General features: G+C 51.7%; 1 protein-coding gene across 13 annotated transcripts in view; it reads left to right on the plus strand.

Annotated features, from left to right (window-relative positions):
- PTPRS (protein tyrosine phosphatase receptor type S) overlaps positions 1–23,522 on the plus strand; it is a 205,226-nt gene that overhangs the window by 52,899 nt on the left and 128,805 nt on the right. Inside the window, exon 1 of one of the 13 annotated variants that reach the window (XM_090026709.1) lies at positions 13,822–14,152. The exons of the other annotated variants lie outside the window; for them this stretch is intronic. The gene's annotated coding sequence lies outside the window, so the exon portion shown is untranslated. Of the gene's footprint in view, positions 1–13,821; positions 14,153–23,522 lie in introns of those variants that run through there. 13 annotated transcript variants of the gene reach the window in all.

A 23,522-nucleotide genomic window follows, 5' to 3' on the forward strand; every position in this document is an offset into this window, starting at 1 on the left:
TGGCGTTGAAAGCCATCAGGTTTTCAGCCACCCACTTTCCAAGCCTGTCAAGGTTGCCCTGGGTCACCATCCTGTCCTCGGATGTGGATGCTTTACCCCAAAGTTTGGTGTCATCCGCGAACTTGGCCAGTCCGCTTCCGATACCAATGTCCACGTCGTTAATGAAGATGTTGAAAAGGATAGGCCCGCTTGGTCACGGCGCGCTGCGACGATTGACTTCCATCAACTACCACTCTCTGGGTCCAGCCACAAAGCCAATTCCCTAGCCAGCGGACTGTGATGTAACCAAGGCCGCAGTTGGCCACTTCTTCTGTAAGACGATTTTGGGAAAAAGCCTTTTTTAAAGTCAAGATATATGACATCAATCACTTCTCCTTTGTCCAGGTGATAAGCCACCTGGTCGTAGAAGGAGGTGACATTGGTCAGGCAGGACCTACCCACAACCAGCCCGTGTTGGCTGTACCATCGGATGTTGCCCTCCACCAGTTTGCTGCTCTTGCATCAGGCTGTCCGCCAAGGGCCAACTATTTAGAGTCTGCAGGAACTTCACCTATGCACAAATTGTTCCAGCAGGAGATTGCTCCTTCCTCTAAAGCTTTTGGGTCTGACTGCTGCAGGCACCAGGATGCTGGACAACATGGACCTTTTTCAGATCTGACCCGGGAGTTGCTATACATGGGGGCTGCAATGCCATGGTCCTGGAGGGGAAGGACTTCTGCTCCATCACCAGTAGGCCACTTCTTTCCAGCATGAGACGAGTATGCCAGGGCTAGTTGCATGGATCCACATAGATTTCTGGGGTTGGAAGAGACCTATTCGACCATGAAGTCCGACCCCCTGCTCTGGGCAGGAATACTCGGGTGCACATCCTCATGTGCGCTGCGTACTTGTTATATAGGAGATGCCAGAAATGAATGATGGGGGTTAGATTGTGCCTTGGACTGCCTGGGAAGGAGGCAGTCCGTAAACTGCACCAGCCCCAGAAGTCACTGCGACTCCAAAACGCAACGCTCCCTGGCTTCTGCCATGCTCCAGGCTGAAGGAACCGGCTCTTGATGCAGAGAGCTGGAAATTGCAGGCTACTCCTGCTGGCTTGATGCTTGTTGGGGAAAGGGGCAATGTGGCTATTTGTCACATGCTGAGCTAGATGAACCATTGCTCTGCCCTGCAGGGCTTATAGATTTCATCGACATTTGGGCTGGAAGGGACCTCGGGAGATCATCGAGTCCAGCCCCCCGCCCCAGGGGCAGGAAGTCAGCTGGGGTCAAAGGATCCTAGCAAGATAAGCATCCAAACATTTCTTAAAAGAGTCTGGGGTAGGTGTTTCCACCACCTCTGAAGGGAGACTATTCCAGGCCTTGGGGGCTCAGACAGTAAAGAAGTTTTTCCTTATGTCCAGCCTAAAACAGTCTTGGAGGAGTTTATAACCTTGTCCTCCTTTGGGGTGCTCCGGTCAACAGGAGTACCCCCAGATCCCGACACAGCCCTTATATACTTATTTTCACCACCTCCCTGCCTGTCTTGCTAAAGTTGCGGTAGGGAGCAGTGGGTTTGCAGTGGCTGCTTCGCCATGCACGTGTGGACTCAGGGTCCAAATGCAGGGTGGGCTTTTGTATCTACCCCTGTACAAAATGCTGGTCCAGGTCCTGATCTAGCCCCAGAGGCAAAGACTACAGCTGAGAGTTGCAGAGTGGTGAACTGAGGCATGTTGTCAGTGGAAGAGACGGGCAAATGTTTAAAGGGCCTTTGTCTAAATCCCATCGGCATTTGGAAGCACTTGAGCAAGGCAGCGGGGCTCCTAAGTTACGGAAACTTTTTCCTGAATTATCTGTGCCTGAATTGCAGCTGGTCAGGAATTTTCTGATTTAAACTTTTTGTTTGTTGTTTATTGGTCAGAAAATGTCATTTGTTTCCATAGGTTTTTTCCAAGCACGTGGGTTTTGACAAAACTCAAACTGGGCAGGTTTTTCACAGGCAGGATGGAAACTCTACATAGGCACGGGGGTGGGAGGGCAAGAGGAAGAGAGACCCAGACTTGACTGGCCAGTAGCCAGTAAGGGCACTTGTCCACCTCTCGCCCATCCCAGAGAAACGGGCCCTTCCTGACCACTGGACTCTGGGCTATTCTGGAGTTTCTCTCCTGGCTTTTTGGCAGGGAAAAAAAAAAATGATGATTGCGTTTTCCACTTCAAGATGAAATGGAAACAAACAACAAAACCTCAGAATTTTTTTTTTTTTTTACAAAATTGAGCTTTGTTTTCTGGTCGCACTTGGAAAATCTGAGCCCATGCAATCATAGTGAAAGGCACAAACTACAGATCCCACCACCTCCTGCTTAACACCCTCTATCATAGCTGGGTGTGCGTGCCTTTATGGCAACAGCCATCTGGGGTATGTATAAGTTTTAGGTGCGTTTCTAGGGCCTCCTTTTGCTGCCTGGATCCAAGTGTCTTTTAGATGTAGAGGTCGAAGACATTCTGGGGGGGGAAAAAGTCAGACCTGGCAGAAGGAAGCACATACCAAGAGTGCAGTCATCTCCATTTAATGTGCATAGCATCCCCCCCCCCCCCCCCCATTCCAAAGTTCTTAAATCCACCTCTATTAATTTCATTGTTTTGACTTGTTCGGACAATAGCAATTAAAACGCGCCTGTCGTTTCTGAAGGCAAATACAAGATTGACTCCTCTCCCTGTTACGAAGTGCAGTTCTGTAGATGGCCAAATAAAATCCTCGGTCTTTCTGTAATGCACTAAAGTTTATGGAGCATTTAACAAACTTTTTTAGTGCATGATAGTTTACAGAGCCGGCAAACGGCAAAGTAGGAAGCCCAAGCATCGCATTACAGTAGGAGTTGCTTCTTTTGGGAGGCTTGGTGCATCTTCGGTTTATCGAGGGTGCAATTTCTGATGCCCAGCTGAGTATCCCGGATTAGTCCCAAGAGCTAGAATAGAGCATGTGAGTAATTTAATAGTCTTCCATGAAGCCTATCCAGGAACACAAGCAGTGTGCTGATTTGGTGTCTTCTGATGAAATTGGGAGTATAGGTTGTAGCCGTGTTGGCCTAGGGACCTAGGCAGACGAGGGTCTTTGGGTAAATCTGAGATCTTGGATGATGACATCGTCGCTCCAGTGAAGTCAGTGGGCGTTTTGCCATTGCGTTCAGAGGGGCCAAGATCTTTCCCTGGCGCACGAGTTGAGCCTTACCTCTCTCCCCAGGCTGCATTGCCACAGCTGAGACCAGCAGATGTGTTCAAGCTGGAGCACCCTTGATGTGAGCACGAGTGGGCTGCTGGCTGGGTGTCTCTACAAGAGCTTTGGTATTTGCTCTTGCCTTGGCTTTGAAGCAGTAAGGATCTGATGACCCTGGGGGCATGTTGCAGGCCTCTTTTCCCCATGCAAAAGCAAGTGACTGTAGGGAGGATTGCAAGTATACGGTGAAGGGGGGGCATTTGGGGCGAGTTACCTTAAATGTTGAAGTGCACCAGTTTGTCAAGGGTGCCCAGAGCCTGTAAAACCGTGCAAAATAGAGGAACTGAATAGTAAAGCCAGGCTAATGCATCACAAAATGTGGTGTGCTCATTTATTTTAGATTTAATTATGATAATGCATATACACGTATTTATTCGCACTGAGCGTGTTTAATGGAAAAGTGTTTATATTTTTAAATAATGAAGCCTGAGTTGCGCTGAGGCCTTGGAGCAGCATCTGCTATTATGTCCTCGCTGAGCGGTGGGATGGCTCTTTTGTGTGCCTTACAGAGCGTGCAGGTTGTCAAGGCTGTGCTATTATAAGGGATTGGGCCCATGGCAGAGGACGTGAATCTCATCATGCTGCACGCATTTCACTCTTAGTTTGCTTGTGAAATTTCCTGCAGAGCAAGAGACAGCATAAAATGTCTTATTAATGTTGATGTGATCTGTCATTGGCCCTAACCACCGATTTGGTATACAACAGTGGCATGTAAGCAAATTTGAAGGAGAAATAATCTGACTTTATAATATTAAAAAACAAACCAGCAGAATAACACGAGGAAATGCCATTTCGAGGTTCTAATGACTAACCTTTCTAGCGGCCCTCGTATGATTTATATAATTGCCAAATTGCTTTGATGGCTTGATGGAATTATAGCCCTGTATTACACAATGGATAATCAATCACAATACAGCGTGTTTACCCTTTTGCTATAGTGTATATGAAGCAGATGCATTACAGTGGGAAACCTTCTTGAATGCCAGTTTTTCTCATTCAACAGCGTGTGTGATTTCAGGCTCTGGGAGCTGCAGAAACCTGACCTCACCGTGTAGACGTCCAACTCTTGCAGTCTTAAGACGGCGCTTAGTAATTTGCTTTTTTACACGCGTCCGGGGGCATTTGGGCATCAATAGGCAGCATGCATGTTTGTACAAATATCCCGGAAAATCAAATCGCAGCAGCGGCAGGGAGATTAAAGCTTCCAGCCTCAGAGGTGTGCACGAGCATTCGGTGAAGCGTCTGGGGAGAGTTTTTGCCTCGGTAGTCAAGGTTAGAGTTTAAGCATTTGATACTTGATAGGATGTTCCTAGGCTCATTTGCTGCACAAGTTATTTTGTTTTTAGTGCATTCTTTGCTTTAATTGCCGAAAAGACTAGTGCGATACTAGAAGGAGGCTCTTCTTGAGCTAGAGCTCGGTGTAAGAGGATCCTGAGGGTTTCCAGAGTGAAAATAAAGCCAGTCTATCAAGTGGGTTATGATAAACTGCATCCAGCATATCTTTCTTTATTAATAGGGTGAAGCAGCTTTCAGGAGAAAACAAAACAAAACATTTCTTATAGTGAGAGGCGTAGCTCAAGCGCACGTGCTTTTGTGGGTTTTCACTTTTTTTTTTCTTTTCCCCTTTCCCAATCCTCATTTCATTTTCCTAATTAATCTGCAGGATTTTTCAAGAGTTTGATGGGGTCAAGCATTATTTATTCAAATAGCTTCCTCCATGCAGCTTCTGGGCTGCCGCCTATATAACCGCGCAGAAAAACCCTCCCGGCTTTCTTATCCGTGCTGCAAACCTTTTGAATCGGGGTGAAGGAGGAATACGGTGGATTAGGCTTTTAGCTTGCTGCCTGAGGGTCCGTCGGAGATGCAGGTGTGGCATACCGTCCCCCGCCTCCTGTCTTCATCGGCGCCCAGCCCTCTTTTTCCGGGAGGGGTTCATTTTTGGTCTAATGGGACTTAAGTCTTCAGCAAAACAGAAGGATCTCCCCATTCCTTTCCCCTGGAGGATCCCCCCTCCCTGCTGCAGCAGGATCACAGCTGTTGAGTAAATGTTAAGATAATAATGTTATTACGGAGTAATTATACAGCAAGTTATTGAATTAGAAGTGATGAAGACTGCCTGTAATCCTGAACGGGGAAGGGGGGCTGGGGCAGGGAAGAGGAGGATGGGAAAGATGAAGAGAGTCTGGCAAACCTAATAAATTTCCTCTCGTCGAGAGCCCCTCGCTGCCGGGACCAGGATTGAGAATGAATGAAAGGGAAGCTCAAAGAGCTAATAAATAAACCATTTCCCTCAGAATAGAGGGTATAATTAGAAACCGTGGCCCTGTGGTTTTGTGTCTGCCCTGGGGTGGAATCTGTTCAGAGCTGTACTGTGGTGATAAAACAGGGAGACAATACAGAGATGATGTTGCACAGTTGTTAACATTTGAGGGAAAAGATGTGTTGCTCTTTTTCTCTCTCTTTTTTTTTTTTTTTTTTTAAGCCTTATGTTGCAAAACTTTAATAACTGGCTGCACGCGGAAGCCTCTGTGTATCAGTAACGTTGCCAAAGGTAAAATTTTCTCTTTGAATGTTTAGGGGGTTTGTTCCTCGTGGGACTTGTGCGAGAGGGATGCTTTGTTTTAAAAAAACACACAGTTTTTTCTTCCTCCACTGCGGGCTGGTACTTAACTACCAGTCCAGCTTTTCGGATTCCTTTCAACACTCTGGCATCACTTTATTTCTCAGAATAATATCCTAATGTGCTCGACGACTGGCTCTCTGTCTCGCTGCCCCGGGAAGAAAGTGCCATGTTGTTGTGATGGCCACCGCTTAACCTAACCTTGTAGGGACAGGAACAGAAAGCTTCAAGAGCTAAAAGTGTCAGCTGCTTCAACCTGAGCTAAAAAAGAAGGACGGCCCAGTAGTTAAAAACACTAGCTGGGAGTCCTACATTTGGGTTCAGTTTTATGTTCTTCCAGCAGACGTTTTCTGTGATCTTGAGCAAGTTACTTATTCTTTGTGCACCTCAGTTTCAGGAGAACTGGAAGGATCGGGGTACTGAAGATCACCAAGTGTTCAGATACTTCAATAGCAGGGACCGTGTGAGTACCGTAGATATCTAGATAGTCGGGTTGTGCCACTGGGAGTTAAAATGGGCTCGAATCATACTCTTTTGTAGAAGAGAAGTAGAAGGAAATGCCTAGTGCAGTTTCTGAAGCCCTCCACCTGGACACAACATAGCTTAGTTCTTTAACCAGAGAGGGTGTTTGTACACGCCACGACATTTGATCCTCATTAATTTACGCGCCTTAAAATTTTTAGTTTCCATGAGGACTGGGCAGAAGATACTGTTCCCCCCAAGTAATGATGAGGCATTATATCTTCTTTCATGGTAAGCTTCCCCAATATTGATCTTACCAGTCTGAAAATAGGATCAGGAGCAGCCACCCTTTTTACTCAGGTCAACAAGGTTGGTTACCCTGAACGCACTGAGCAGACTCTGAACTGTGGCGGTAATTCTGGTGGGCAGTCTCTTGGGGGTGGGAGCCTTGAGGGCCGCAGTCTGATGAAGGGATGTGGAAACCTTCCTCCTGCTTTTAATAACCAGGAGATCCTTAAGGAGGGGAGACGTGGCTTGGTAATGAAAGTGGGGCAGGGGGAAGCAAGGGGCAGTCAGAAGATCTGAGTTCCAGCTAGCTTTTGTGACCCTGGACAAGTAATTTAAATGATGTCTGTCTTTTCCCACACCCATCCCCATAAGGGTGTCGTTCCTCCCCACATCCTGAATGAAGCTTAAATTGTTGTCTTTGTGCATCATTTTGGAGCCCTTTGATGAAACATGCTGAAGAAGAGCAGCTTTCTAGAAGGGTGGAAGGACCCTTTACTACATTGCTGTTCTTAGCTTTTAAAATCATAGAAAATGAGGGTTGAAGGGACCTCAGCAGGTAACATCTAGTCCAACCCACTGCTCAAGGCAGGACCATCCCCAAGTATATCCTCCCAGCCAAATGCTACCCTGCAATTGCCCCCTGCAGATTGTCTAACCCTGTGCCCATAGTACCAGAAATACTCCTCTTCTGCATTTGTTTCCCTCCCCAACACCCTTAGCAAAAAATCTGTGCTTCTCACCTGTGGTCCGGTATTAACCACAAAGCAATTCTGTGTGACGGCGGGCTCTGGTCACGCCAGGTGTTTAATTTGGAGTACTCTTGTAGCAACTCTGTTAGGAGTCTCAGATAATTTTACAAGCCTTTCAAGATGTAGACCCTTGGCAGCCCAGCGAAAAGGCTTTGTACCATCATCTCCATTTAGACACAGGGAGAAAAGCAGATGCTGCGTCTTGCCCAGAGTCACAAAGGGTGGACTTGTACACAGAGGTCACGAATCCTCCTACATCCTCTGCTTTAAATACCAGGCTGGTTTTAAACACTTGCCACAAAATGTCTTCAAAGGATGTGGCAAGCCTGTCAACCTAGTATGAAAGCAGGAGGGAAGCCCTGTCTGGCTTTGGATAATTCATGCTCTGTTGAGTCACACGTTTAATTTTAGCAAAAGACTATCGCCAGTCGCAGGTCCGGTACTTTCCATTGTTGATTGCTCACTCCTTGGTGTTCAGATGCATGCCCCTTGCAGAGTCTCTGCTGACTGGGGTGCAAACCTGCCCCCATCCTTAAATCAACAGCCTGACCAAACTGGGTGAGCAGCTGACTGAGAGCCAAAGGTTAACAAGTGCGGGTCCCGTCACACCGGTAGAAGCAGGAAGTGCCATCCTCCGTTGTCTATCTTTTGCATTTGGATGGTCCCAATCTATGTTGAAGAATTAAATCCCCGTCACCTCCCTGTAATTTCCACGTGCCTTTTTCACTTTGTTCCAGTTTTGGGACATGCCAGACCGTAAGATGTGCTACGGGGAAGACTGATGCAGCGATGCTCCGAGTAGGCTGGAAAGCAGTTGCTCTTGGGGCAACTTCATGGGTCCTGGCAGTGTTTTGGGACACAAGCGTCTTCCCTGCTATTGCTGCTGCTGTTGCTGGTTTCTGCCTTGCAGTGCTGTGGCCTGTTCCTTCCCGTGGCTTGCTGACTTTATTCTCTTGTTCTGGGCTGCCTGCCGGCAGCTCCACCTGTTCCCTGGAATCATTTGCTCTTGCTTCCCGGTGCATTAGCGCGTCAGCTTCTTGGATGCTTGAATCCACCATAGTAACCAAATGCAGCCAGCTCCTCTTGTGCCGGTGGTTTCACTCCTGGATCGTGTGCCCCCCTGTCCGTGCTTGATGCTGTGTAAAACGGATGGCTTGTTACGGTGCTCCTGCAGCCACCCGTAACTTTCCACCAAGAAGAACTTTAATCAGCAGCTTTTTCTTCCCTTTCCTCAAGCCTCAACTCACTTCAGACCCGCCATGCCAAGATCCCTTGTCTTCCAAACTCTTCAGCAGGGATGGCAGTTGAGTAGAGAAAATAAGGGAGTTGGATACGTTGAGTAGAGAAAATAAGGGAGCTTTACTGGCACCTGGGTTGAACATCAGAGGGGCAAATTTGTAGAGAGCAAGCAGGTGATCTTGACTTCGTCTCCCCAGCACTCTTGCCCGCCTCCCCAAGCTTGCACCGCTCCCAAGGAAGGAGGGATGAGCGGAGATGACCCCAGATTGATTAGTCAGGCAGACCTGATGTCTCCCTGAGACTTGGTCTGCATTGATTTCAGTGATCCCGTTGGCCATCAGCAAAAAGACTTGTCAGCATCAAAGGAAGAGCCTGGTCATCCCCAGGTGGCTTGGGTGTAGGCCTGTGTTGAGTCTGGCCTGTGGAAGCGCTGGGCCTTGTTCGAGCTCAGGAAGCTCCCCCCACAAGACAGTATTTAGGCTTTGGGGGCTTTGGCATGGCACTCAGTCCCTGTGAGCTCTAGGAGGAGCAGTGCTACTACGGACGGGATCAAGACGGGGGACTCTTCCAACTCGCTTGACCTTAATCCTTCTGTAGCATCACGTTTTGTCTGTCTCACCCTGGTAGGGAGGGCTCCTTGGATATCCCCACTCTGGCGACGGGAAGCAATGCGCTGCGGGTCCCCGGCCCTCTTCTGCATGCTAATCAGCTGGCCCATCCTTGGGATGAGGAGATCAAGAATCGGCTGACGCTGGGTCAGAGGACAAATCTGTCGGCGCTAATTGGAACTCTCCCGGGATTAGCCTTGCCATGTGCGCTAGTGTTTTTCCTCTCTCGCACACATTTATTTTTTAAATGGGGAAATAATCATCCAGATGGCAACCCAAACCCCCCAAAGGCAGATCTCCCTCCAGTGAGTTGGCAGAGGGAAGGGCCAGAGAGCATCTCTTTTGTCTTCTGCAGTCTCCATTAAATATTGCATGGAGGTGGCTAGGATCCCGGTAGGGGGCAGAGGCCAGATGCACCAGGGGTTGACTTTGGCTAGTAAGTTTATGTATCGTGGTGGATGTTTTAACGATGAGGGATTTTCCTTGCATTCTTATTTTTGACGATCCAGTGCTGGTAATGAGCATCTCTGCTCCTTGTCGCCTTTGCGCAGTTTGCCAGCTTTGCTCTTTTCACGGCACCTGCACTGGTGCACGTCCTGCTTCTTGCTAGTCCGGTTCATCTCTGCCTTCGAGGGCAGCACTGCAATAACTGTCCGTTGCAGGTTCACATCCTGAGATCACTGACGTGGGTGCTGGGGCCCAACCAGCTGAGTGAGACTGGAAGGGGAGCTTAGCGAGGTAGGGTGGACCATGGGACCAGCCCTTGTGATTTGGGTGTTTGGTAGCATACTCCGGGCCAGGAAGGCAGGTCATTTGAGCTGGCACTTGATCTCAGTGCCCTCAGGAAGCCTTGGACCGGACCTTCGGGGCACCCAGGGTTTACGTGCTGATTGCCAGCTCCTTTGACACAGAGTAATGTAAATATTTCTTGTCCAGACGGGGGACTCTAATTGCCTTGGGATTCCAGACTATATAATTATTTCCCCTTTAGTGGGTCCATCTCCTCCTCCCTTCCCAGAGTGAAGCCATATGGTGGTTGCCATGCAAATCTTTGCAGTTTTGCCTTTTTTTCCGAATGAATGCTACGGCAGTATTTGTGGCACTTCCCATGCCCATCACAGAAGGGGGCATAAATACTGGGCTAATATTATTTTTTTGCAAAAGGGAATTTGTTAAGATCTGCCTGGGAGCTTCTGAATCCTTTTGCACGGGGTTCATGCCTGCTGTTTCTCTCGTGTACGTCTCTCCGCTCCTAGGCTGGATGTCTGTGGTTCCTTGGGTTTTTCCAGCGCTGCTAAGATCCTGGGAAGCCGGTGTTGCTCGAGCTGCCTCCCGTGCGTCATGATAGCAGGATGTGCTGTAGGTACCTGGATGAGAAGAGGGGGTGTGCTCTGATGTCAGGCGACCATGCCTAATTCCTGGCCCTCAAAACACTTGTCAGGGGAGTGGGAGGGGAGTGGTGCTCCTGTTGCCCTCAAGTGCAGGGTTGGCTCTGTTCCCTTTTCCCTTTGTATTCAGATGGGTTCTTCTTATGCAGGAAATCTCTTTGGTTACCAGAATCCAGGTGGGAAAGAGCAAGTCAATGGAGCCTTAGTGCCAGCCATGGCTGAATATGAACCAAGGGTATGGCTGGGGCATGGGGTGGTCTTGGACACGGCATGCGGGATGACAGGGACTATGGCTGTGGCCCGGGATTTGGGCTGAGCGCTCTTGTTCTACTGGAGGAGGGGCCGATGCATTGACCATAGGGGGGAAGGTGGTGTTGGAGCCAGACCTGCACCAAATGCTGGTTTCTGGCTACCGCAACCGTGCTTTCTTCTCTCCCTTTCTCCACTCCTGCGTCTGATCATGAGCCGACTCCCCCAAGACCTTCTCTGGCTCTCTGAAACTTCAAAGCCAGCCACTCGTTCCAGTTTTCTTCTTTCATAGGGCTGACGTAGATACAGAACAGCAGCTATAATTTTGCATTTAGGTGGCAGAGCCAGAGGATTGCAGCAGGAGCGCCAGTGTGATACCTCCTTTGTATCTGAGGATCGGGCATTGAGTCCTGTGGTCTGAGTGACCCATTTCCAAAGACTCTGCCTTCTGGAGCTCCTGGAGGACTCGTGCTATATAACCCACCTGCTTTGTCCTTCTTTCTCCCTCGCTCCTGTTAGTCCGGGTGTCTGCTGGTGCTGGAAAGACAGCTGGGCAGAGGGCAGGCCTTTAGCAACCTTGGGGCAATCTGGGTCTCCAGCATCACACAAGTGGCTTTTTGCTGGAAGTATCCTTGCAAGAGCCACCTGGTAACGGGGGGGTTTGGTATTTGCTTTCCGTGGCGCTCGATGTAGCTGGTATTGACTGAGCAAAGGGGCATGTGTACTCCATTTTCCGAGCAACATCAGGACAGATAAGGCAGCGGCGGCCAGACCGTGCTGGCAGTAGCATTCAGCAGTGAAATGGGGAAGGTAGGACAGACCGCGTTGCACTTGAACTTCCCCACTCTTTGTGTGTATAAAATGGTAACCTTTGATTTGTGTTAAGGGTGGAAGAATTTATTTAGTTCAGCAGGACGCAGGTAGTTTTGGGGTCTTGGGGGTGTTTGAATGGAAGGCTCCTTGCTGGGCAGATGGCTTTTGGGATCTATTCCAGTGTCACGTTATTTATTTATGGCTATGTAGACCGACGGATAAATGTCTGATCACTAATGCTGAAAAATCAGGAAGATCATGGTAGAAGTTTTTCAGGTCTTCCAGCAAAGAGCTGCACTTCTGGTCTCTTATGGGAGTCAAAAAGGATTGTTAGGAGTCTTCGTTTGCGTTGCATCAAATTTGCTCCTGGTTCGAACAGAGAGCACTGGCCATGAAGTGATGTGCCAAGCTCATGTAGCAGGTTGGTGGCAGAGTGGAGGACAGTACCCAGCTTTCCCAAGTCCCTGCTCAGCGTCCTAGGCACGAGCGCACACTGCAGGATTGAGCGACTCCAAACAGGGACATCAGATGCCTGTCGGGGTGGCTGCTGACGGAGCCGGGGACCCAGGGGCCTTGTCTCTTGCAAACACTTCAGAGTAGGGATTCAAAGTTTTGGAGTCTTTTGATACTTGGAGGAACACACTGTAGATATTTTAAAAAATAAAAATCAAATAGGAGTGCTGCTCACAGCGCTCTTTGAACATCGTTCAAAGGGGCGCTATCAACGTGCAACTCCTATTTAACGTTTAGTTTTCCCTTTCTTCTGTTACTACCACTGGGGAGGCGGGGGGAGTATGATTTACAAAAATGTCCCTGTTATTAAACTGTTTGTTGGGAAACCTTTTTTTGTCCTAAACCTTGTACATGTGGCCAAACTGACAGACACAGGAAACAAATAGGTAGCTCCCCCCACCCCGGTTCACAGCTCCAGTGAGTACAGAAGACCTTAAAATCTGAGATTGTGGTTGATACCGTAAGCGGATGGATGCAGAGGGCATGCATGGATAATATCTTACCCTTTGCTTTCAGAGGGGGCTGCCAATTTGGGGGCAATCCAGTTTGAGATGCTTTGAAGGCCCCCTGCCTTCCCCAGGGTGGCTTTACTGCAAGACTGCCAGGTTTGCCATGGGGAGAGTGGGAGGAGGTGGGTGGGCTCCTGGTAGTGCTCGATGTAGACACGGTCTTTGTGCCTTTCCAATGATCTAGCTGGTGAGGGGGGAGAGCCTGGTCTTTCAATTTGGCGTTAGTCTGCAGCAAAAGCCAGGTGTCTAACATCACGAGGATTTCCCCTTGCATTCATTAACTCTGAAATGAAGAGCACCCGTTTAAAAAGCGCAATGACGTCCAGGCCTAAATGGATTAGGCTTTGCGCTAAAGGAACATGAACTTGAAATAAGTGTTTGCACTGGGCCGGCCAATGCTTGTGTGGACAAGACCGGGGTTTTCTAACCCTGCTTCGAGCTGGGCTAACCAAGACAGTGCTTAACGATGGCAGCAGCTGGCAGCCCATCTGCGCTGGGGCTCTCAATATAGCCAGCGTCACTGAAGCTGAACCAGTTTTAGCAAGAGGGAAAAACATTGCCCGGTATCCCAAGCATAGCCAAGGGCCGTGTGCGTCGGCAGGGGTAGAGCGTCCCAGGCAGCATGCAGCAACCGAGTGGGGCAGAAAACCACCAAGAGCGAAGTAAGGGTGTGCAGCAGCTGATGCACCAGGCAGCAAAATACTTTACCCAAGGACATAGAGAGAGTCGGTGGCAGAGCTGGGCTTTGAAGAAAGGAGATTACAATTCCTAGCCCCAGGCTGAACTGCGAGTTTGTGTGGTTGGTTATGTGAGGAGGCAGTGCTATATTACGGCGCTGACAGCTTCACTTTAATTTTGTTGGCCGCCCCGAATTCCTGTTCCTGGGAGCTGTGGAAAACAACGCTTGCCGTCCTGTTTGAACTTGTTACTCGAGAAGTTAAAAGGCTGTTTCGACCCTTCAGGATAGAGCGTACCCTCTACCTCCCTGTTTTTATGAGGAGGCAGAGCTGGGACGTTGTATTTGGAGGCAGGGCTATAATTACAGCGAGTCCAGGCGAGCACTTGATTCTCTCCCAGTTGCAGCTTCTCCCTCTTGCTGCCCCAGCACCCCCGAAGCCGTGACATCCCCGGTTCCTCAACCGCCATGTGGGAGCAGTCGGGGCTTTACTGGGAGACGTGGCCTGCGGGGTGCAGGGGAGCTTGGGGAAGCAGCTTAGGCAAACTTGGAGCTGGAAAGGAGCAGCGGCAAGCGGGGTCTGCAGCCAATCTACCCAGAGCCAGATTAGAGGATTGGCTGGACTGAGCCCAGCGCAGCTGCTCCGGCCGGCGAGTCTCTGCCCAGCTTTCACTCGGCACGTCTGTGCAGATTTGAACGAGGATAGTCATACTAGGGAAATGGAGAGCTGCCCGCTGCCGAACCAGCTCCAAGCGTCCTGAGCTCGGCAGGGAACCGACCACCTACCAGGTCTGTGGGGTGGGGATGGGGGCCATGGGTCAGTGCCGCCTTTCCTCCCCACCCTGCGCTCCTGCCTGCTCCCTTTCCTCGCTCTCTACGTTGGCGTGTGGGGTGCTTTGATTGTTTGAACTGTGTTTCCTGATGAGAGGAGTGCTGTGTTGGTTCCCGCTCATCTCTTTGCACACTTTTAATTCCCGGGGAGGCTGTGCTGCCTCGGCGTCTGTTGCCCTGTGATTCCTTGAACGCACCAAGCTCTCCCCTCTCCGCAAACGTGTTCATTAGCCAAGGAAGCGATTTGCAGAACAGACCTGGAGAAAATTCAGTTCCCATTGTCTAGAGTGTTCTTCTCTTCCCGTCCAAAACAGCTGTGCTGTGCTGGCACCGGGCCCATAAACAGCTGTTGCAATCCACCCCAGAGGTGGCTGCATTTTTACTGGCAGAAGGAAGCGTTCTGTCTCACTCTGCCCTTTGCCTGTCTTGCAGCGAGGGGTGAATGGATTCACGAACGATTGTTGTTTGCCAAGCACGGCCAGACTCCTAGAGAAGGCAAAGGATAGTCAGAGGGGTTCACCTCCTCAGTGGCCTTGGTCAAGTCACTTAGTCTCTCTTAGATGTCGAGCCTACAACATCTCACCTACAGGGAGAGTTGTCAGTTTAACTTCAGTTATGATTTTTTAAAACAAATTTAAACTGCTGCTAAAGGCTGTTCACGTTCAAGTTTCAGGTTAGCTCAAGTCAGTCGGGAACAGGCTAAAGCTAAACCAAAATAAGTCTGTCTTCCACCACCATAAAATGAGCGTGGGCCTGTGGGGGCCTTTGAGCTGATGCAAAGGCATTTGCAGATGGGGCTGAAGATGCTCTGCTTTTTTCCATTGTCCTCTTGTTGGACTTTGCAAAAGGGGCAAGTAAAGTGAGAGGGGACAGGCAGGTAATGCCATGGTCGCAGAGCAAGGACTTGGAGGCCGTGCCTCCCCATGAGACACTGACCCAATGGAAATCTTTCTGCTGACGTCTCTGCGCACTAGATCGGTGCTGTGCAGGTAGGCAAGAAGCATAAAGGCTGTTATGGAAAGGTGAATCCTAATTGCTCCAATTCTTCTGTGGACACGGGGTTGGCCTTGCATGGCAGCCTGGGCATCCCTGCCCTGCTGCGCTTTGCCTGCTTGTATAGCAGTGGGCGAGCCAACCCCTTGCCATCCAAGTATCAAAACATAGTTTCCTGGTTGTTAGGGGCTGGAAGGGACCCTACAGATCATCGGGTCCAGCCCCCCTGCACTTGGGGCATCTTTGGTTCCCATTTCCAAATGGGCAGAAACCACACAGGAATCGAGCCAGGCAGGGCTAAGCGTGCCTGTGGAGCTGGGTTCAGAGGATCACCCTCATCCTCCCCTCCCATTGCCCTGCCTACCAGCCCGGGTGGGCTCAGCCCGCTCCCCTGTTTGCCTAGAGAACGGCAGTCTCTTTGCTTATCCGAGCAGCGAAGGGACCTGAGAAGCAGGCAGCAAACTGTGTCTGCAAGCTACGCAAACCCTGTTGGGTAGGAGGCTTTAAGTGAAGCATGCAGGGCAGGCTTCAAGCTCCCCCGTTTCCTGAGACGCATCTACAGACAGGCAGAAGGAGGTCGTCAGTGGGATCCAGCTGTGATCTCGATCCTCGGGGAATCCTGCATGTGGGTGAGGGAAAGTCGCAGGCAGGGCTCAGCATTTATACAGGAGGATCCTGCTTTCCAGCCCTAATGTGCTATCTCCGGGCTTGCCTACAAGGAGCAAGTGTCCTGCAGCCGTCGTGTGGCCCAGCGCTCCCAGACAGATGCCCCCTCGTGCAGTCAGAGGCTTTATCCTCAAAATCTGTCTCCTTCTGGGACAGTGCCTGTAGGAAGGAATTAATCTGAAGCAGCTACGTTATACCAGGATTAATCATCCCAGGCTGGTTGTGCCAGTCATCTTGCTCCGTGTCGATTTTGAAGTGAAAGAGGCAAAATCGAAGGCTTGGGAATTTCATTCCACTTACGTGCACCGCTTTCGCTCTCGTGAGCGCCCTGTGCACAGACAGGCCCTTGCCGCCCCAACCGCAGCACTGGGGACCTGGGCAGAGCATGGGGGGTCTGTTAGCTGAGCTCATCCGAGACGCTCGTGTCCAAAGCAACTTTGGAAACAGTCAGATTTGCTTCTGCCCCAGGCTGAGCTGTTGCATTTGGGCTGTTTCTTCCCATAAAGCCCCTCCTTGAGCTAGCCCTTGGCACAGGCCTGGCCAGCCTAGGGTATTTTTAGAGAAGATAAGAGAGAGGATGGCAGGGCAGAGGGCTTGCCTCCAGGAAGCTCCTACTCTTTAATTATGTTTCTGGTCTAGAAAATTATATGGTTCCTAGAGCGTAAATAGAGAACGTATGGAAGGTAATTGTACCTCAGGGTGCAGATTAGCCGGTAATGGGGAAGAGGCAGCGTCTGCGTGGAGACGGGGATCAGAAGGGAAGAGCTGGCAGGGGAAAGGAAAAACTCGGGGCTTCAAAACCATTGCCTGAAATTGCTGCAGCTCTCCGTGGCGCCGCACAGCATCATTGCGCCGCTCGCCTGATGTTAAGCAGGAGATTTTTTTTTCTCCCCCTCGTTCTTATCCACGCCCCTGTTGAGCGGCAGGAGGGGGCGAGGGGTGGCAGGCCGCAGCTCTGAGCCGGAGGGCTCGTCCTGCAGCCTGTGCCCCGAGGCGGAGGTGCAGCAGAGGATGCCGTAGGAGGGGCCTCACTGCCCTTCCCATGCCACATCCCCCCCCAGATCCTTTGCCCTGCCTCAAATTAGCGTCTCTGTTTTGTGCTTCCGTTTCCTTTAGCAGCAGTTTTTCTAGACGAGGTTTCTTGGGGTCCCCTCTGTCGCCCCAGCTGCCGGGCAGCAATTCTTATACAGCTTGAAGAGTGGGGGGTGCCGCAGCGAGGGGGCATATCTGCCTGTGTCCACGTCGCCGCCTAGCCCAGGGCTTGCACTGCCACTGCCGGTCTTCCCTTGGATGCAGGAAGCTTGGGAAAAAGTATCTGTGCGCTACTGGATTTTGCGGTGGGATCTCAGGGAGGGGAGGTGGGCCTTCGTTTTCTTGGCCCCTTCTCTTCTCCCCCGGGCCTGGCAGCAGCTCCGCACACCTGTGCGTACGCACGCGTAATCCCGAGGTTGCTGCAAGCGGGCTGCGGGCACCTTTGCGACGGCGCTTCTCTGCACCCCCCTCCCTCCTCAGCCTCACGGTGACTGAATCCAGGCACGCTCGTTTGCTCACAGAATTGTTCGCGGCTCTTATTGTTCAAAAGAGCATCTTTATTACCAGCTCTTCAGCAGAAAGGTCAAGAGCAGGAGCTTTTTGCTTTAAGTGTCTTTTTTTTTATCCAGACAACAGCTTAATTTTTGTGCATTCTTATGAACGCGTTCAATGGAGAGAGAAGAAGAGGCCTGGTTCCCCTTCCCCTGCTAATAAACAGCAAGCGCTGCATGAAGCGTCTTGCAAATAAACGGCGGGGGGGAGAATTAAGGGGATGTCTGCAATGTGCCTTTCCATGCTAGGTTGTGGGAAAGGAGCTGGCTCGGGTATGGGAAGCAATCCGGTCACCGTAGCATGAAGCTAGGGAGCCTGGTCGGAGCTACGCTGCTCTGGGTACCCAGCCTAGCTCGAGTGTCTCCATGTGACGTTGCATCGTGCAGCGTAGACGTGTTTAGAGTCAGCAGTGGTGGGAACGCAGCCGGACAGCTTGGACCAGGCTTTTGGGTGCTGGGTGGTCTCGCAAATCTGGCCCTTGCTTAGGAGTGGATGGGAGCGCACACAAGAGGACACTTTTAAACAGAGGGGAGAGGATGCTTCCCCCTACCATGAGAGAGGTCTTGTGGAAAGCTAGCGGGAGTCTGCTCTTGGAGGCAGGCTCCCGAAGCTCTTGGGATCCAGACTCCGCGTTGGATGGCGGTCCAGAGGGATGGACAGTGAATTGGCCCGGGCACAGTTTGAGTGATGCCACGTGGGCAGGCTGCTGTATTTGGGAGGAAAATCAAAGGTCTCAAGGGTGGAGGAGGAAGCTCAGCTGCATTTGCTAATGGGAGGAGGGGCAGGGAGGGCACTTGTCTGTCCGGGGGGCAGAATTTGGGCCTGAGCTTGTATTGATCCCTAGCTGATAAAACATGGCCTGCTCTCTTGCAGTAGGTGCCCCATGGTTCCCAGCCTCCTCGCGACCAGCAAGAAGGCAAACACTGGAGACGCACGCGCTCTTTATTTTATTTTTTTCCTTCCTCCCCATGTCTCCTGGTATAAATAAAAGGAGCAAAGCCACCAGCTCTGTTTAGTGAACACAAATAGAAGATAAAATAGTGGAAAACTAATTTTTTCATGCTCATTGGTGGGAAAGATTAAAATTATGCAAATCCTCGGCAGCGAGCTTGGTGCAGAGATAAGGGGATGTTCAAGTCGGCTGGCTGCCTGCTAATTCACTCATTGAAAAAGAAATGAGCAGGAAAGCTGTGATCAGCGTCACTGGCCCCCTCACGGTGCTCACAGGGCTGGAATTTCTGCGCGCCGCCGGGAGGACGCCGAACAAAGGAAGACCTTTCCGAGGAGCGCGGCCTCTGCGCCGAGGCGCATCCCAGCTTATCCCCAATCTGGTGCTCGCATGCAGCCGTGCTGCAGCATCCTGGGGCATCCTCTGGGATCGTTGCCCCCTGAAGCCGGCTGCACCCCCAGCCTCGCATGGAGACCTCGGAGAGGGGCAGTTTCGGAAGGGCTTGCACCGAGATCCCATCGCCTGATCCAGTTCCTCCTTTTTAAGCTTCATCCTCTGCCCTGGGGAGAGAGAAGAAAGCACGCGCGCCAGGTGCTGGTTGTAGCAGTCGACGCGCTCGTGAAAGGTGCTGAGCGACTAGGATGTGGAGGGCAGTCGAAACCTAAACTAGGTCAGACTTCACATGGGGGCAGCCAGGCCCGTTCCTGAGTGCTGCGCAAGGCCGTCTGTTGTACCCTCCTTTGTCCCCCCATCTCGGGCCAGGGCAAGTCGCCTCCTTTTCCTGAACGTGGAGCCCGCTACGCTCGCAACAGCGGTGCATCTCTACTAACCTCGAAACGTCCAGAAAGGCAGGGGGGTTTCCAACCTTAATCTGAGCTCTTGTGAGACCATTTTAGGAGCAAATCGGCTGAGTTTGAGATCTGTCATAGTGCTTGCTCCTGGCAGATCTCGAAAGCGAAGCAGGGCTAGGCTGGGTCAGGATTTGGCCCTTAAGTGGCGTTAGCAGACCCGGACACAGGCATGGGCAAACCAGACAGAAAGGAGGTCTGAAAATGGAAAGAAACCCAACAAAACCCTACAGTTTAAAAAAAAAAAAAAAAAGTTTTAATGTTGCGCATATACGGGTCTAGCAATGTTAGCAATTGAGAAGGAACTGTTTAAAGGCATCGATACCACCGACATGCTAAAGACTTTTGCAACAAAGAAATCATTATCTCTGGCAAAGGGGGGCCCGATACTAAAAGGGCTGCCAGGAATCCAGGTACGGCACTGGGTGTTGATGCTGGAGCCATTGGTATTGAGTAGCGAACCGTCTCCCCCAGCGTTTTGTGGCTGCTATCCTGCGGCTGGGAGAGGATTGAGACCCCTTGTTAAACCCCCTGCAGCACTAGCTGTACCCCGTCTTTTGCCCAGGTGAAAGCTTCCTGCAGATTCACTTGAATGAGGTCTTCTGCTCTTTAACTCCTGTGCCACGGCTGCTACGCTCCGCCCCAGCCATGCTGCTTGGGAGTCGGGGGCATGAATTTGAAATCCCTAATCCCGAGTGCATGATTGTGTGAAGTTCGGTGGGGCAGGGAAGGGGATTCTTAGGGATGACGGCATTGCGTGCAATTAGAGGATCGGTGTATATTCAAGTGGGCTTGTGGTCAGAAGCATCGCGGGTAAAATGGTATCCCCACACCTACGTGTCTGACTCAAACCTACTGATTCAGTGGGAAGGCTTTTTGTTTTTGTTTTTCCTCCCCTTCTGTTCGCCCCATGTGTGCCAAACTGAGCCTGGAGGGATTACGAGTTCCCTGGCCACCTTGCTCTTCTGCAGAGCTGAGCAGGAAAGAAATGAAAGGTTCCTGCTAGCTTCTTTGCAGTGCTCTCCACTGAAGTAGGAGGCAAGGGCGTATCTGCTCCCTATACAGCCCCTAGCACCGTGCAGTCCTGATCTATAGGAATAGGTTCGGAGGGGACCGCAAGGGTCCTTTGATCCAGCCCCTGCAGGATTTGCTGGTCTGCATCCTAGACAGATGCACATCCAGGCTTTTCTTGAAAACCTCCAAGGAAGGAGATTCCCCGGCTTCCCTCGGGGCTCCTGGGTGCGACACCAGAATAACAGATCTGCCAGCTAGCACCTGCCAAGGTGTCTGCAGCCGCCTCCTAGATCGACTGCGTTAGCAAATATGTCCCAGCGCCTTGGGGGCCCAGCAGACCAATCCAAAAACTCCTTAGAAAATCCCAGCCCCACGTTTCCAAGCACAGCTAGTGCCTTAGGGAGCCTAGCGCAGGAGGGGCCAGGATTTCAGGCAGGCTGACACCTGCTCCCTGCACCGGGACTCGAGTCGGCCACCCCAGAAATCGCTCCTCGCCTCCCAGTCCCCGAGCCCTCCCGGAGGGGGGATGCGGCTGCCAATCTCCGCGTCTCATTCTGGATGGGCTCGTCCGACTTCCTGTGAAATCAATATTTATTCACAAATCTATTTGTTTGCCTTTGTCACTGAAAACTCTTGTGGGTTGTTTTTTTCGGTTGTTTGTTCCCCTCGTGTATTTTTGGCTGCTCAGCGCTGGCATGAGGTGCCTGCTTGAGCTTTCTCTGGCTTCAGTCATTCCAGCTGCTTCCTTTAGCCGATAATTTTGTTTCCACTTGTTTTTATTTTTTTTGCAGCGGAGGGGTTGGCTGGGATCCTTCTCCCAGATGGGCATGTCTTCCCCTCCGCGTCTCCCCCTCCCACTCCGCGCTCGCATGCGCACGTTCGGTGGACATGCCGCCGCTCTCGATAGGGAGGGATGAGCTGCCGATAGCATTTCTCGCACCGATAAAACTGCATTACGCGGCCCGCGTGAGCAGGGTATGCAGAGGGGGTGAGCCAGCCATCTACCACCGAAATCCAGAGGCAGGTGAGCACCTAACTCTCATGGGCTCCTTCAGATACACAGGCTGGGCTTTTCCAAACTCCCTGGTTTCCCGCGGTGCTGCCCTGAGGCCTCCCAACCATTTGCTCGCGAGACCAAGGGTTTCTTCCATTTGCTGGAAAAGTGGGATGCAAGACGGAAACCACCGCAAGACGTATGGCACCGGTGCGAGTGGCAGCAGCCGGGGGCTGCTCTAATTCCAACTTGCAGCTCGCTGCATGTCAGCAAGGCGGGTCCATCCCCTGGAGCCCTCTCCGCCAGCATGTCTGCCTGGCACCCAGCCCCGGTGGGCAGGGGCACGGGGAAGCATTTCTTTCCATTCCTGCAACTGCACTCAAGTTCTCCCATCGCCACCCTCCTCCTGGGGTTTTTTTTTTTTCCTCTTCCTGTGAGTGGAACAAGTAATGGCCTGAGCTCAAGTATAAAGGCAGTGAGTGCATCCCTCCCCCGCCGCTTCCTCGGGCTGCCTCATCGATTCACCAGCCTTGCATGGCTGTGTCCTATCCTTGGTTTTTTTTTCCCTGTCTCCCCTGCCCGCACATGCACGTGCTCTCCCTTCCACGACTGCTCCATCTTTGTTACCACCAAGCCTAGGAGCCCTAGTCGTGGACGTGGGTCCCACGGTGCAAGACGATGCACAAATGCATTGCCGTGCTTGCTCGTGCACTTAAGTTCTGTAGGGTTTTGATCTAGCAGCGATGTGACTGGCACTCCCGTCAGCCCCCCGTGCGGGCCAGGTACGGACGCTCAGCTAGGTTGCACAGCCCCCCCCCCACCCCCATTTGCCCTCATAACTAGAAGACTGCAGGATAGTTAGGGGCAGAACAGACTGGGGCTAGAGGGCCTGTTCTCCAGGTCCTAGGGTGGAGGGGCGCTGGGCAAGGTCTCCATGGAGGGCATGTGTGGCTACCTGTTGGATGGATAGGTGGAGGGGCTTTGGCTGGCACTCTGGGTCTTTGCACAATCCTTTTCTTCTGTCCTGTCTCGCTACAAAGGGGCAAAGTGTGCAGGTAGGACACAAACCACAGCAGATCAGCAGGGTTGAGCACTGCAGAGAGCTTGGAGGGGGAGGGTGCAAAATGTTCATGTGACCGCAGGCAAACCCAGGGGTTTTCTGAGTCCCTGGGCTGGCCGTTCATCCCCTTCCCATCCTGTCCTCCCTCCCGACATGTCAAGGGTCTCGGCGCGTCTATGATGCTGGGGAAATGATGGGCTCTGAGGCTGCGACTTCAAATGACACGGAAGGGGGAGGAATTGGGTGAAATGGGAAGTTCTCTCCGGCGGTCATTCCCCTCGGGAGGAGGGACGAGTACGAGATGGAGGCCAGCTCAGACGTGGGACGATGCTCTCTGGTCTGGAGAGTCACGAAAGGTCCTGGGATCTGCGAGCAGTGGTGGTAAGAGTCTGTAGCTGGGACGTTTTCCTCCTGACCCTGACCCTGCCTCCCCAAACCCAGTTGAGCTGTGGCAGACGAGAGCGTTCCTGGGAAGAGGGAGCAAGAGCACTGCAGCTGCTGCCGCTGCTGGTAATTAACATTTGAGGAATTGCAGATCTTCATTAGGAGAACAATTAGATTAACGAGAGAGCCAGAGTCCAGGCGGCAGTGGAAATAAAAACCGCCCCAGCGTCCTGGCCTGGCCCAGGAGACGAGCTGGCACGCTGGAGGGTAGAGCAGGGTGGGATGGAGCGTGCAGGCAGGAGAGGAAATGAAGTTGCTCGTATCTGAGCAGCAACAGACTCATTAACAGAAGGGGGTGGGGGGGAGGAGGATCATTACAGAGAGGAAAAGGCAACCCAAGTTTGTCATAAATATTCAAGGCGGCACAAACCCCCGTGTTCCTTAGCAGCGTCTGGTTATTAGCCAAGGGAGCGTCAGGGGGAGGGCACAGGGGCTGAGCGAGGTCCTGGACTTGCATCATTAAAAGCTCTAATTGGGCTCCTTTTTACTGGAGCCACAACCCTTCCCTCCTAAAAGCCTCCCCTGTCCCCCGCGTGGAAGCAGGGTGCTCTTGTTCTCCTCTCTGGCCCCTGCCTCGGTTTCACCTGCTTCCCAGGGAGCCTAGCAGAGGGAGGGGGAGAAGCTCTCTGCCTCTGATTATCAGGCCAAGGATGGAGGAAGATCCAGCAGCCTCTCTCCAGCAAGAGCTTTGCTCATCAGACATGTTAATCTAGCTGGAGGTGACGGTGCCCTTTGCTGGGAGCAGCCTGCCCGAGGGCCCTGGGCCACGCGACCCG

Source organism: Crocodylus siamensis, chromosome 14 (assembly GCF_052110815.1).
Source record: "Crocodylus siamensis isolate JL-2025a chromosome 14, ASM5211081v1, whole genome shotgun sequence".
Taxonomy (NCBI): Eukaryota; Metazoa; Chordata; order Crocodylia; family Crocodylidae; genus Crocodylus; species Crocodylus siamensis.